Genomic DNA, 12,801 nt, shown 5'->3' with positions numbered 1-12,801 from the left:
CTATCGCTGCTTAATCTTGTTTGTGAACCCCTGTAATTTAGAGAGTTTTGCAGGATGGAAGGTTTTTCCAAAACAAGGAAAAGTATGCCAGTTACAAAACAACTGCTCAACAGTAAAAGTATGTTGTGTACAGACTGTGAAAAGCCTAAACAGGTATCATTTAGGGATTCTTTGACCAGTTAAATCCCACTGATCTTGGGAGAGACAAATATATCCCCATAAAATTACTACATATAATAGTAAAGGTTTCATTAGCATGAATTACATGCTGGCAAGCCACCTCTTAGTCCTTCTCACAAAGGCATAATTTCAATTTAGAACTGGGAGTTGGGAAAGGCATTTGTTCTCTTGAGTGGTTACTTTGTTTTTCCATTTGAAACCAGTAGCAAAATACCAAGGTTTTTGAAAAACAGTACACACTGTTGTATTATATTGAAAGCACTTGCTCGGCTGATTTAAGTAGGAACACATGCATATACAAAGGCATGAACGATGCTGTAGCTATATAGTATTGTTGTTCTTGTTGTCTTTTAGTTTCATCCCTGTGAGTGTGGAACAGCCAAAGTGAATGAAGAAAGATGTTCAGCCTCAGATCTACTACGAGTAAACTACATTTTAGGTGAATTGCTGGAGAAAATTATTCATAATAAACAACTAAAGGTTCTAACACATTCAGAGATCAGTGTTAAAACTTGATTTTTTTTTGTTAAAAGCTTTCTTCTATTTCAAAAAACAAAACAAAACAGTATTCCAGCCAACACAGATTTGAGTTTTTTTTACCAAGAATTTCAACTATTTTGAGGTGTTGACAATGGAAGAAAACATAATCAAACAGAGATAATTCTCTACTTAAAACAGTTTGTTTAGTAAGCATTCGAAGTTACATCCGCACTGAAAAAAGTGACTTATTCACAATTTTTCACATTGCAGCATCCCATGGTCACACAATCAAAATTCAATCACTTGGCAACTGACTTATATTTATGACGGTTGAAAGTGTCCCGGGGTCATGCAATCACCTTTTGTGACCTTCTGACAAGCAAAGTCAATGGGAAAGCCAGATTCACTTATCAACTGTGTTTCTAACTTAACAATTGCAGTGATTCACTTAACAACTGTGGCAAGAAAGTTTGTAAAATGGTGCAAAACTCACTCAATAAACGTCTTGCTTAGCAACAGAACTTTTGAGCTCAATTCTGGTCCTAAGTCAAGGACTATCTGAACTGCAATTGTTTAATATGAAAGGCTCAATAGAGTAGCACAGTCACAATTAAGATGTTCTGAACAAATGTAGTTTCCCAATCATTTCAATTTTAGACTAATATTGAGAATAAACAAAAATGTACTTTTAATCTCAACCACATAATGTTATGAAAACTAATGAAAACCAATCAAGTCGTTGCCTATAATTACAGAGTTTTGGGAACCACCAAATTATTCCATTTCCTCCATGTTTAGTTGGTGGGAGCACAGATGAGTCCCAAATCAAACAAAGAAGCAAAGAAAAAAAATGTTTCACCAAAATATCCTTGCAAAATAACTTTGGGTCACTCAAACTCATAAATATATGTGTCAAACAATATGTGTATTAATAGACAGATCGGGATGATTCAAGTGGGAGAAAGAGGTCTTAAAACCACCCAGGAACCAAGACATAAAGAATTTTATAAGTCAAAAATCAACATTTTAAATTGTACCTGGAAACCAACTAGTAGCCCATTCATGCGCTGTAGCAGAGGTATATCATGTTCCTAGCATCATGTTTGGCTTTGTACACTGGCTGCTTTGTTCTGAATTGTAGTTACAGTACCTGGTTTCTTTAGAAGGGGGCACTGCAGCAGCCCCCCTCTCATAAAAAGGTGTTGACAATCATGGTTCCAGGTCAGGGGTGGGTTCTACTTACCTTTACTACCGGTTTGCAACGGGACCACGCACATGCACAGAAGCGTTTTGATGACGTTGGGATCGGTGGGCGGAGCCTCCCACCGGCTTTACTACCGATTCTATAGAACCGGTGCGAACCGGGGACAACCCACCACTGACGTACACCCCCTCTCCCAAGCCCAGATACAACATGAGGGAAAGTAGAAACACATATACATAGATACAGCACATTACATTGTTAGGTATGCAAAATAATCCAAATGGCTCTGATAGCCAGGAATAGAAATAAATCCTGAAGCCATTCTCCCCAAGCTTCCTCTACATTATTTAAGAAAAGCAAGCACCTAGCTGATTCTTAGAACAGTCTTTGAAATTTACTTGACAGATTACAACTACCACGATCTATTTTTAGCATCTTGTGAGTTTCATGAAAATATCCTCCATTCTTTCTCTCTTCTACTGTCAGCCCTTTAAAATTGGACAAATCAGGCAACAGACCCCAGAAAAATTATTGGTATATTTTCTGGTTGCAAGGTATGATAACAGAATCCTTTCCTTTCCTTTCCTTTCCTTTCCTTTCCTTTCCTTTCCTTTCCTTTCCTTTCCTTTCCTTTCCTTTCCTTTCCTTTCCTTTCCCCTTCCCTCCCTCCCTCCTTCCTTCCTTCCTTCCTTCCTCCCCTCCTTCCCTCCCTCCCTTCCTCCGTCCCTATAAAGCCTGAATTTCTTTCCTTTTCTCTCTCTTATAACCAAAGAGAATCAAAATAGGGCAATCTTGAGTATCTCTCTCATTCCCTCTTCTCTTTCTCGGCTAAGCTGACATTTACATAACATGCTTTCCTTCTTCAAAGCTCTCTCTAGTCCTCATATATCCCTAATCTTCTTGTGCTACAGTTTCTCAGGAAATGCCTATTTGCAGAAACGGTTATTATCAGATGAAAACTTTGAGTACGGCATGAAAACAGAACTGCAGTTGGTAGGCAATCCATGATGCTGAAAATATCATGTCATTTGCACTGACAAATTTTATAGTTGTGGGGACTCTATGCCTAGCCTGTATCATGCCCCTAGATACACACTCAGAAACCACATAACTCTGGGGCAATATCCTTCTATCTCTGTTGCTTTCTCATGGGAAAGTGCAGGCTTTCAGGCCCCATACAGTAGCAAGAATCAATAATATATTGGCTGAGTACTATGAGAAGTTCCTTGCATCTATATCAGTGGTGGGTTTCAATTTTTTTTACTATCGGTTCTGTGGGCATGGCTTGGTGGGCGTGGCAGGGGAAGGATACTGCAAAATCCCCATTTCCTTCTGATCAGCTGTGACTCAGGAGGCAGAAAATAGATGGGGGCGGGGCCAGTCAGAAGTGGTATTTACCAGTTCTTCGAACTACTCAAAATTTCTACTACCAGTTCTCCAGAACTGGTCAGAACCTGCTGAAACTCACCTCTGATCTATACCCACATACCTGAATCAGGTATAGTCCTTGACTTACAACCATTCATTTAGTGACCATTCAAAGTTACAATGGCACTGAAAAAAGTGATTTATGACCATTTTTCACACTTATGATTATTGCAACATCCCCGTGGTCACATGATCAAAATTTGGATGCTTGACCACTGGTTCATATTTATGATGGTTGCAGTGTCCCAGGCTCATCTGATCACCTTTTGCAAACTTCGGACAAGCAAAGTCAATGAGGAAGCCAGGTTCATTTTACAACCTTGTTGCTAACTTAACAACTGCAGTGATTCACTTAACATCTGCGGCAGGAAAGGTTGTAAAATGGGGCAAGGCTCACCTAACAGCCGTCTCCCTTAGCAACATAAATTTGGGGCCGAATTGTGGTCATACAGGTCGAGGACTACCTGTACCACATATTTCAATTTTGGTGACACATTCCTGGTTTGTCTGTCTTAGCATTTCAGGTTCTGATCCCTGTTCACTCATGCTTGCTTCTATTTGAGAGATGTAGCCAATTGCTACCTTCAAGCAACATGCTCTTCCAGACAATCTGACCAGAAGCCTTCTGAAACTTTAACACAACATTTGTACTTGAAGTGAGCATGGATTAGAAGGGATATTCACCTGCAGAACAAGAAAGATGCACATGCTTTACCATCTCAATCATGTCTACCTATCTGTTCTCTGAGTCTCCAGAGCTTACTTTACATTCTCTCTGCCAACAGCTGTGTGACCTAAAAATAAACAAGTCCCTTTAAGTCTCAGTTCTGAAAATACACCTACAGTTTCTATCTCCACCCATAGTACAGTCAGAGTGACAGACATTCCCTTATTTTAGGTTCAACTGATAGGGGGAAGAAAGGAGGGACGTGAGGCCCTGATTTAAATGCTAACTTACAGCAAAGGGACCCAAAATAAATTTGAGTAATCCAAATTGCAACCTCTTAAATTACTGCAGCATTGAAGCAAGGTTGTGGAAGAAGTTGCCTGACTTTCAATTCCTTCCTTCCTTCCTTCCTTCCTTCCTTCCTTCCTTCCTTCCTTCCCTGCCTCCCTCCTTCTCCTTCCCATCTCCTTTCTTCCTCCTTCCCTCCTTCCCTCCCTCCTTCTCATTCTTTCCCTCCCTCCCTCCTTCTCATTCCCATCTCCTTCTCATTCCCATCTCCTTCCTTCCTCCTTCCCTCCTTCCCTCCCTCCTTCTCATTCTTTCCCTCCCTCCCTCCTTCTCATTCCCATCTCCTTCCTTCCTCCTTCCCTCCCTCCTTCTCATTCTTTCCCTCCCTCCCTCCTTCTCATTCCCATCTCCTTCTCATTCCCATCTCCTTCCTTCCTCCTTCCCTCCTTCCCTCCCTCCTTCTCATTCTTTCCCTCCCTCCCTCCTTCTCATTCCCATCTCCTTCCTTCCTCCTTCCCTCCTTCCCTCCCTCCTTCTCATTCTTTCCCTCCCTCCCTCCTTCTCATTCCCATCTCCTTCCTTCCTCCCTCCCTCCCTCCCTCCCTCCCTCTCCTTCTTTCCCTGCCTCCCTCCTTCTCATTCCCATCTCCTCCCTCCCTCCCTCTCTTCCTATCTCCAGACTATTAGCTAAGGCAGTCCATCTCACTTCTGTTTGTCTGTCTATCTCTCTGCTTGCCTGCCTGCCTGCTTGCCTGCCTGCCTGCCTGCCTGTCTCTCTCCCTCTCCCTCTCCCCCCCCTCTTCCTGTCTCTCACACACACAACCCTGCACGGCACACAGTCCCTGGAAAAAGTCATCATGTAGTGACAGTCTTGAAGGAATAAAGAATGAGATGCACTTACCTCTACCAGTCAACAGTTCCTAACTCCGGGATAGGGTCTCCGAGGAGCAATTCATTTCGTGGCAGATAAGATGAAAACAGGTTCAAAAGCATGGCATCCTTAGGAAGGGAAGGGTGAGCAAATCACATGTCTAGCCTATTCCCTTTGCCTAATTGCCCCATCCAGCACCAGGATAGTTCAAATCACCATGTGGCTGTTTCAGCACTCAAATCCTTCAGATATATTCACATGGAAACAGCAAGCTCTTTATTTTGGTGGGGGTGGGGGTGGGGGTGGGGGGGAAAGAGGAGGGAGTTGGGTGTTTTAAAACACAATTTGTTCTGCTTTTTAATATGCAGTTTGTCTCCTTCTGCAGGGAATTACTCAGACAGTCACATGATGCCAAGCAGCACAATTATATAATTCAAATGCTGCTAAGGTTGTTGTGGGGAGAGGGGTGTGTGTGTAATCTGGAAGCCACAGGTAGGAAAGCAAAATCAAATCAAACCAACATCGGAATGTACATTCAAGGAAAAGCAAACAGTTGCCTTCAAAAATACTCTATTTCGGGAAACTTCCGTTTTATTCATTTTCTATCTACGTCCTGCTTCAATTCAAACCAACAAGCCAAAGTAGTAGAAAAACTTTAAAAGGTTTACAAGGGAGGACAGGGATGGCTCTATACAAGTCCATGATTGTAAGATTAAAAACAAGCTCTCATCTGGAAACCTTGTTTTACCTGCACACAAGCTGCAAATGAGAAAGTCAATGTATAGGAAATCCTGAAGACAATGACATTAGCCTAGGACTGCCATTTTGGGGACAGAAGACCACTTTCTCACCTTGCCTGAAGGGACCAGAGAGTTAATTCTAAAAACTTGTGCACCTCAAATGGGATTTTATCACAAGATAACTATGCCATTGTGTGCATTTTGAAATTCTGCAAAACAAGACTGTCAGCCCCAGTAAGGGGACCAGACCAAAAAATCAACTCTGCAGGAGGACCAGTCGTGAAATCCAAATTTTTTTACTACCGATTCTGTGGGCGTGGCTTGGTGGGCATGGCAGGAGAAGGATATTGCAAAATCTCCATTCCCACCCCACTCCAGGGGAAGGATACTGCAAAATCTCCATCCCCACCCTACTCTGGGGCCAGCCAAAGGTGGTATTTGCCAGTTCTCCAAACTGCTCAAAATTTCCGCTACCGGTTCTCCAGAACCTGTCAGAACCTGCTGGATTTCACCCCTGAGGAGGACTAATCATATACTTTATTGAGATACACACCATAATCATTGAATATTACAAGCCTCCTTCTTCTTATACTCCAGTGAATCAGGGAAGCATTGTCTTGAGTCGTTCCATTACTTATTTTGTTTCTCCGACCTTAAAGGACATTTCAGTCAGTTCTTGCACGTTTCTATCAAGGCCATCTCTTTATACCCTACAGAATGTGTCTTGGAAAGTAAATTGTAAATTTACTATGTTTGGAGATATACAGTAAATCCCAGCAAAGTGGTGAGTGTATTTTGATGGTAATGTAGGTAATGCGGGTCCAGCTAGATGATCACTGAAGGGCCCTCTTTATTCATAGTATTGTAAGAAAGAAAATGTGCTTGTTTGAGAGAAGCAACTATATCCAGTTGAAACAGTACAAAAGCAGATAAATTTCCTTTGAAGTAGGAACATTCTACAAGAGGGGCCCCTCGGTTGTCAGAGATAGAGACATTTGGTGATATACAGTTTGAAGGTTAAAGAGACCAAGGATGACCACATGAAATATCAACAAGAGATAATTTGAATCTATGCTTCAGTGATTTACAAGAAGAATTATGATTGTTTGGCAAGAATAATATGAAACTTAGTAATTAGAAAAATGTCATTTGATGTAACGAATGTCTGCAATGATAAAACTGCTGAATTCACCGAATCCTTTGTTTGAAAATGTATAAAGCTGGGGTCTCAGGATCATAAGTTTGTTCAAAGCTTCATGTACAAACAGGCTCTGAACCTATTGCGCAATACACTGTCTCTGACTAACCTAGAAAAGTTGTATTGGTCTAATTATTCTACAACAATAGGATGGACAAAGAGCTTGAAATTTATATTTTCAAATATGAAGAGCTCCAAATGTTTGCTTGTTTCTTCTTACAGGCAAGAATTAAGAGAAATCTTATTACAACTTCAACTATTTTTTCCTGCTAAGATTCAGTTCATATATCCATAAGCTTTCAGTAGCAGAGACATATCAGACATCTTGCCTCGTTCAACTATATTTTAGTCCTGCAGTTCTTTTTCTAACTAATTCACCTGATGAAGAATTCTTGAAACTTGGAAGCTTGCTGCTTTGTAGAAGTTCAGGTGATCTGAAGGAAAACAATTCCACTGATTTAATTATTCTCACTGACAGGAAACCTTTCCTTAATTCTAGGTGGATTTTTTTGTGTGTGTTTGTCTCCTTTGCAACCAAAAGGTTAGAATAATTTTTATACAGTCGGTATAAAAATTATTACCGTGTGCAGATAACTTGCAGCTTCATCAGTTGTCATCGGATTGGGTGGAAGGTGCTTTCGTAAGAAACAGCTACCCTGTTTCCCAGAAAATAAGACATCCCCTAATAATAAGCCCAATTGGGCTTTTGAGCGCATGCGCTAAAATAAGCCCCCCCTGAAAATAAGCCCTCCCCGAAAATATTTAAATGTATGTGCAGCTGGTCCCCACCATTTCCTCTGATTTCCTCCATGTGCCCCAAAATAATAAGACCACCCCGAAAATAAGGCCACATGCTTATTTTGGGATTCAAAAAATATAAGACAGGGTCTTAATTTTGGGGAAACATGGTTGTATCTTTCTTAATCGGCTCTTGCTTCACTAACCTTTAAAATTACTCTGCGAACTCTAACAAGGCCTAACTGCATATGACCAAGAGACACCGCATTTTAGAAATTGAGAATTGAAATTTCCCCACATTCAAAAGTCTGTCTTGACTTTTCCAAAGAACTAAAAGTATGACCAGACTCACATAGGGTAGTGTGGCTTCATCTAACTATGGCTTCAGGATCAGCACCAATCAACTGATTCTGAGCAGAATGCAATTCTCCACATCCATAACTTGGGTTAAAACAGATAAATTAGGTAGAACCAATATAATCTTACCAATTGTAATCAATCAAATTAAAAACCAAACAACATAATAACTTCTAGGGATACGACAAAAGTACAATCCTTCTAGGACAGGGGTGTCAAACTCGATTTCATTGAGGGCTGCATCAGAGTTGTGTTTGACCTCAGGGGCTGGGGTGGGCATGGCCAGGGTGGGTGTGGCCAGATTGATATCACTCGTGTCAGGGGCATCTGTGGTGGCCTGAGCACTCTGCCAGTGAAAACGGGCTCCTGAGCTCCGTTTTCAGCTGGATGGCCTCCTGCTGCCCTCTGCCAGTGAAAACAGAGCTCCATTTTCACTGGCAGAGGGTGGCAGGAGGCCGTTGCAGCCAAAAATGGAACCTGGTAGGACCTTTTGCTGTTTCTAGGGCGGCCCTGTGGGCCAGATCTAAGCATCCCATGGACCAGATCCAGCCCCCGGGCCTTGAGTTTGACACTCCTGTTCTAGGAAAACTTCTTAACCAGAAAGATGAACTTCAAGCAGAAGGCCTAGCCAGACTCCTCCTCAAAAGAAATAGCATGACCGAAACATTGCACCACTAACTACATTGCTATTTATCCCCTTTCCCTGCCCCTTCGCTTAAAATGCTTGGGATTGCATACCTTTTTAAAATCATACCACATTACAGCCACATATGATAGATTTGCTTGAAAGAAAGAATTTGCTTAATATTACTGGGATGAATTAATAAGAAATTGAAAGCTAGCTCTCCAGAATTTAGTCCGTGTCTCTTTCTTCTCCACCATGTCAGCTTTTTAAAAATTTAATTCTCTAGGATTCAGAGAATGGTGGCAATAATCTTTGCTGACTGAAAATGGATGCAAGATTCCACCCCCTCCTACAGCTTCATCATGAGAAAACATTTAAATATGCCCAAAATACATTCATCTCATCACTTAGTGCTCTATTTCATCTGACAGATTTTTGTAGCTCATAAAATATTAAAGCCTCTAGCAAACTCTCTGCAGTATTTTATTTATACAGTGTTCTTTTATTAATTAGTGTCCTTTTATCCATTTTATCTGGCTAATGGATTCCTCTATTCAGTTGGCTTGATGGGCTCTCCACTTAAATCAATCGATTACTTTTGGTCTCCATATCCTTTTTTGGGAACATCATTCTCCATAAAAGAGCTCACTATAAATCATTCAGCTGGCCGGTGATCCATCGTTGACCTTGTTGTAATCTAGGCCAAGGGTGAGGAAAGTCTGGAACAGTTCAAGAACTATATCAGCTCTCTCCACGCACAAATTTGTAAGTAAAAAAAATAAAATAAAAAGCCTACAAATGAAGTAGTGAACTGATATACATTACATTTTCTCCTTTAATGTTCCCAATATCAAGCAAAGAAAGATAGCCGTAGATCTGCAAATTCTCTAATTCTTTAATCCCCATTTTTATTTAAGATGGAACTCATGTTACTCAAGATATATCAAGAAGTAGGTGGAAGGGGAAAGAATAAAGGATCATTTATTGCAGTCTATCCCAACATGCTGTCTCCAGGATGTCATGGACCATATCTTTCATGCCTTCAGAATTATATTTGCAGCAAGAATCCAAACTACCTCAATAGACCCCACAACCTAAAAAGGAACATCATGTCAATTGCAACCAGAGAATATCTGGTTAGGTAAGGCTTATCTGTCCTAACCGAAGCATCTGTTTTCCACAATAGGAAAGAAGATAATAATGTCAAGCACAGGAAATCAGGAGTCAAATGAGGACAGGTTTATTGCATGCTAACACTTTCTACAAAAATCTGAGCTACCAACGGTCAATTGGTAGTAGATAAGGGTCAACGGAATTCAATGTGGACCGGATTTAGACCTCTTGTAGGCACACAGGGACTCAAGACTGATGATGCGCTTGACCTCGGGCTTAGCCTGGTCATCTCCTACATGTGGGAACATAACACCCTTCCTGTCACAGTAGATTTTCATCCATTATTTCCTCTCAAGTTTAGAATCGGAGCCAATCTGGTCTGAATGGGCAACTCTTAAGCCCTCAGGACTATCTCCTTGTCACTGACACATAGATTCCCCATATTGCTGCCATTTTTTCCAGATTCACCACTGTTTTCATGTCCTTCTTCTTTTCTCCCTGATATATGTAGGGAGTTCTAGATTATCTGCCTGTCTCTCAAACCCAAACATCTAAGGGAGTGAAGAGCAAGATGAGAAAATACAAGATATAGGACTATGCATTCCCATAAGAGCATTCCATTGGAGCGTAGTGATAATCATACCCCACATTTCTACAAATAGGGAGCCACGGCCAAGAAGAGATCTCTATTGCAAGCTCTGACGAATCTTCTTTTTATAGGTCTCTGAGGAAAAGAATTATAAGAGGCTTCAACCAACCTGGGGAGTTCTAACTTTTTTCAGGGGATCTCTCTCTGTTATAGGATTGCTTTGTGAGGAAGAGAAAGAAAGACAAGGAAAAATGAGCTTCTGGAAGGCTTCATTCTGGAAAATCATGGCAGAGTGGAGTCCACAGTCTCAACCTGCAATCCGCTACCATGGATTCTTACACTGTTAACATAGATTTAGCATCCAATTTGTGGAAGTCTCATCATAGAGCCACCCCAAGGGCAGAAGATAGGCAAAGTACAGGGACATTTGAAGTAGCTGTGGAACTGATTAAAACTTGAGAAAAGTGTGTGTGGGGGAGGAGGAATTCTATGGCAAGAAATTGGAAACAAAATTGTATCCTAGAGATTGGAAAATACAGGTAATCCTTGATTTACAACAGTTTACTTAGTAAGTGTTCAAAGTTACAACAGCACTGAAATAAGTGAATTATGACCATTTTTCACACTTATGAATTGCAGCATCACTAGGTTCACACAATGAAAATTTGAGTGCTTGGCAACTGGTTCATATTTATGATGGTTGCTATGTCCCGGGGTCATCATTTTGCAACTTTTGGACAAGCAAAGTCAATGGGAAAGCCAGATTCACTTAATAACCTGGTTACTAACTTAACAACCACAATGATTCTCTTAACAACTGTGGCAAGAAAAGATGTAAAATGGAGCAAAATTCACTTCACAAATATTTCACTTAGCAACATAAATGTTGGTCTCAATTGTGATTGTAAGTCAAAGACTACCTGTATGAGATGGATACCAATTCATACTCTGGAAAAACATGCTGGCTGAGGAATTCCGGGAGTCCGCAAGTCTCAAAGTTGACAAGATTGGACCCCCTGCCACTAAGGTGTTTGTTAACTATTGATTAAAGGTTATAATCACTGGAGGCAATGAGCCAGAGAGAAGACATCAAAATAATAGAACTGCCAGCAATAAAAGTATGCTTAATTGCACCATCTATATTACTTGCATTTCAGCATTTATATCCCAGCTGCTTGATCCAAATGCTGAATACCGAGAACACAATTTTTTATTTCTTTGGCAGCCAAAGCATATCTCCAGTTGAAGCTTGCTGCTGAATGGCATATAAAACTGTCACTCTTTTTCTAAGCTGCACAGCAGTTAGATGCGATATGACATGGCCAAGAGCCATGCCCAGCAGATGCTAAACGCCATACCCACTTGATGGCATCTTACAGTCATTAAATTCAAATATCAACTATACATTTAGAGATTTGATCCCCCAAATGCTTAAATTTGCATTCTTGGCAGTCCTGCCATTGCTTATAAGCACAGATGTATTTATTTGAAGGTCCAGTATTTAGATCAGCCACTGATATAAGATGGACTTTTTAAAATGGATATATTACACTCATTTTAATGGGGTAATTAATATGCTTTTTCATAAAATGCCAAATTATTTGATTAATAATCCAGCACAATAATGTACATTTCAGCATTTGCATTTCAGAAGTGTGGTTTTACAGTTCCCATAGTCCATAACAAGTCTGGCAATCCAACAGATTTGAAGGGACCAGTTGCGGGTGGGTTGATCAATCTGGACTAGCAGATCTCCAAGATCTAGGGCAGTAACTTTTTAAAAATCTATCAACCCCACTGAGTCTTCAATTATCTGTATTATCTGTATTTCAATTATCTGTATCATTATCTGTATTTCTCTGCTTTACCTCTGGATTAATTCCATTCATTAAAAACATATCATCCACTGGTCAAAATAGCATACAAAGTGAGTAATTCATCAATACTACGTCAATGAGACCTACTTTTCAATTAATAAATGTGAAATCATTAAACTGAAATAAAATGCAAATATTAAAAGCAAAACAGTTAGCCAACCCATTAGAAAGAAAGAAAAAGTCAGAGCTCTTCTTAAAGATTGAAAAAAAACCCCCCACCCCACAGTCTTTTGATCCCTTAAGTATCTAATTTAAATGAATAACAAAGTATTTAGGCTGGAATAATAGACAGATTAATGGCTGTAAATTAACCAATAGAAATGCTGCATTTAATATAGATAGGTTGCAGCTTGAGAAACCAATTTTAGGCTCCTAAAATTAGCCCTCTGTAACTCAACTGATGATTCTGGATAAGGTATTCATTATGCAATCCTGCTGCTTCATTT

At 40.3% G+C, this 12,801-nt stretch overlaps 1 protein-coding gene across 3 annotated transcripts in view; it reads right to left on the bottom strand.

The window, feature by feature from the left end:
- PHACTR1 (phosphatase and actin regulator 1) overlaps positions 1-12,801 on the bottom strand; it is a 258,904-nt gene that overhangs the window by 140,639 nt on the left and 105,464 nt on the right. The window contains exon 1 of one of the 3 annotated variants that reach the window (XM_060682106.2): positions 5,149-5,318. The exons of the other annotated variants lie outside the window; for them this stretch is intronic. The gene's annotated coding sequence lies outside the window, so the exon portion shown is untranslated. Of the gene's footprint in view, positions 1-5,148; positions 5,319-12,801 lie in introns of those variants that run through there. 3 annotated transcript variants of the gene reach the window in all.

This window comes from Pantherophis guttatus, chromosome 3, assembly GCF_059756535.1.
Source record: "Pantherophis guttatus breed Tessera chromosome 3, ASM5975653v1, whole genome shotgun sequence".
In the NCBI taxonomy this organism is placed as follows: Eukaryota; Metazoa; Chordata; class Lepidosauria; order Squamata; family Colubridae; genus Pantherophis; species Pantherophis guttatus.
Note: the sequence above shows the minus strand (reverse complement) of the source record. Positions and strands in the feature narration are given on the sequence as shown.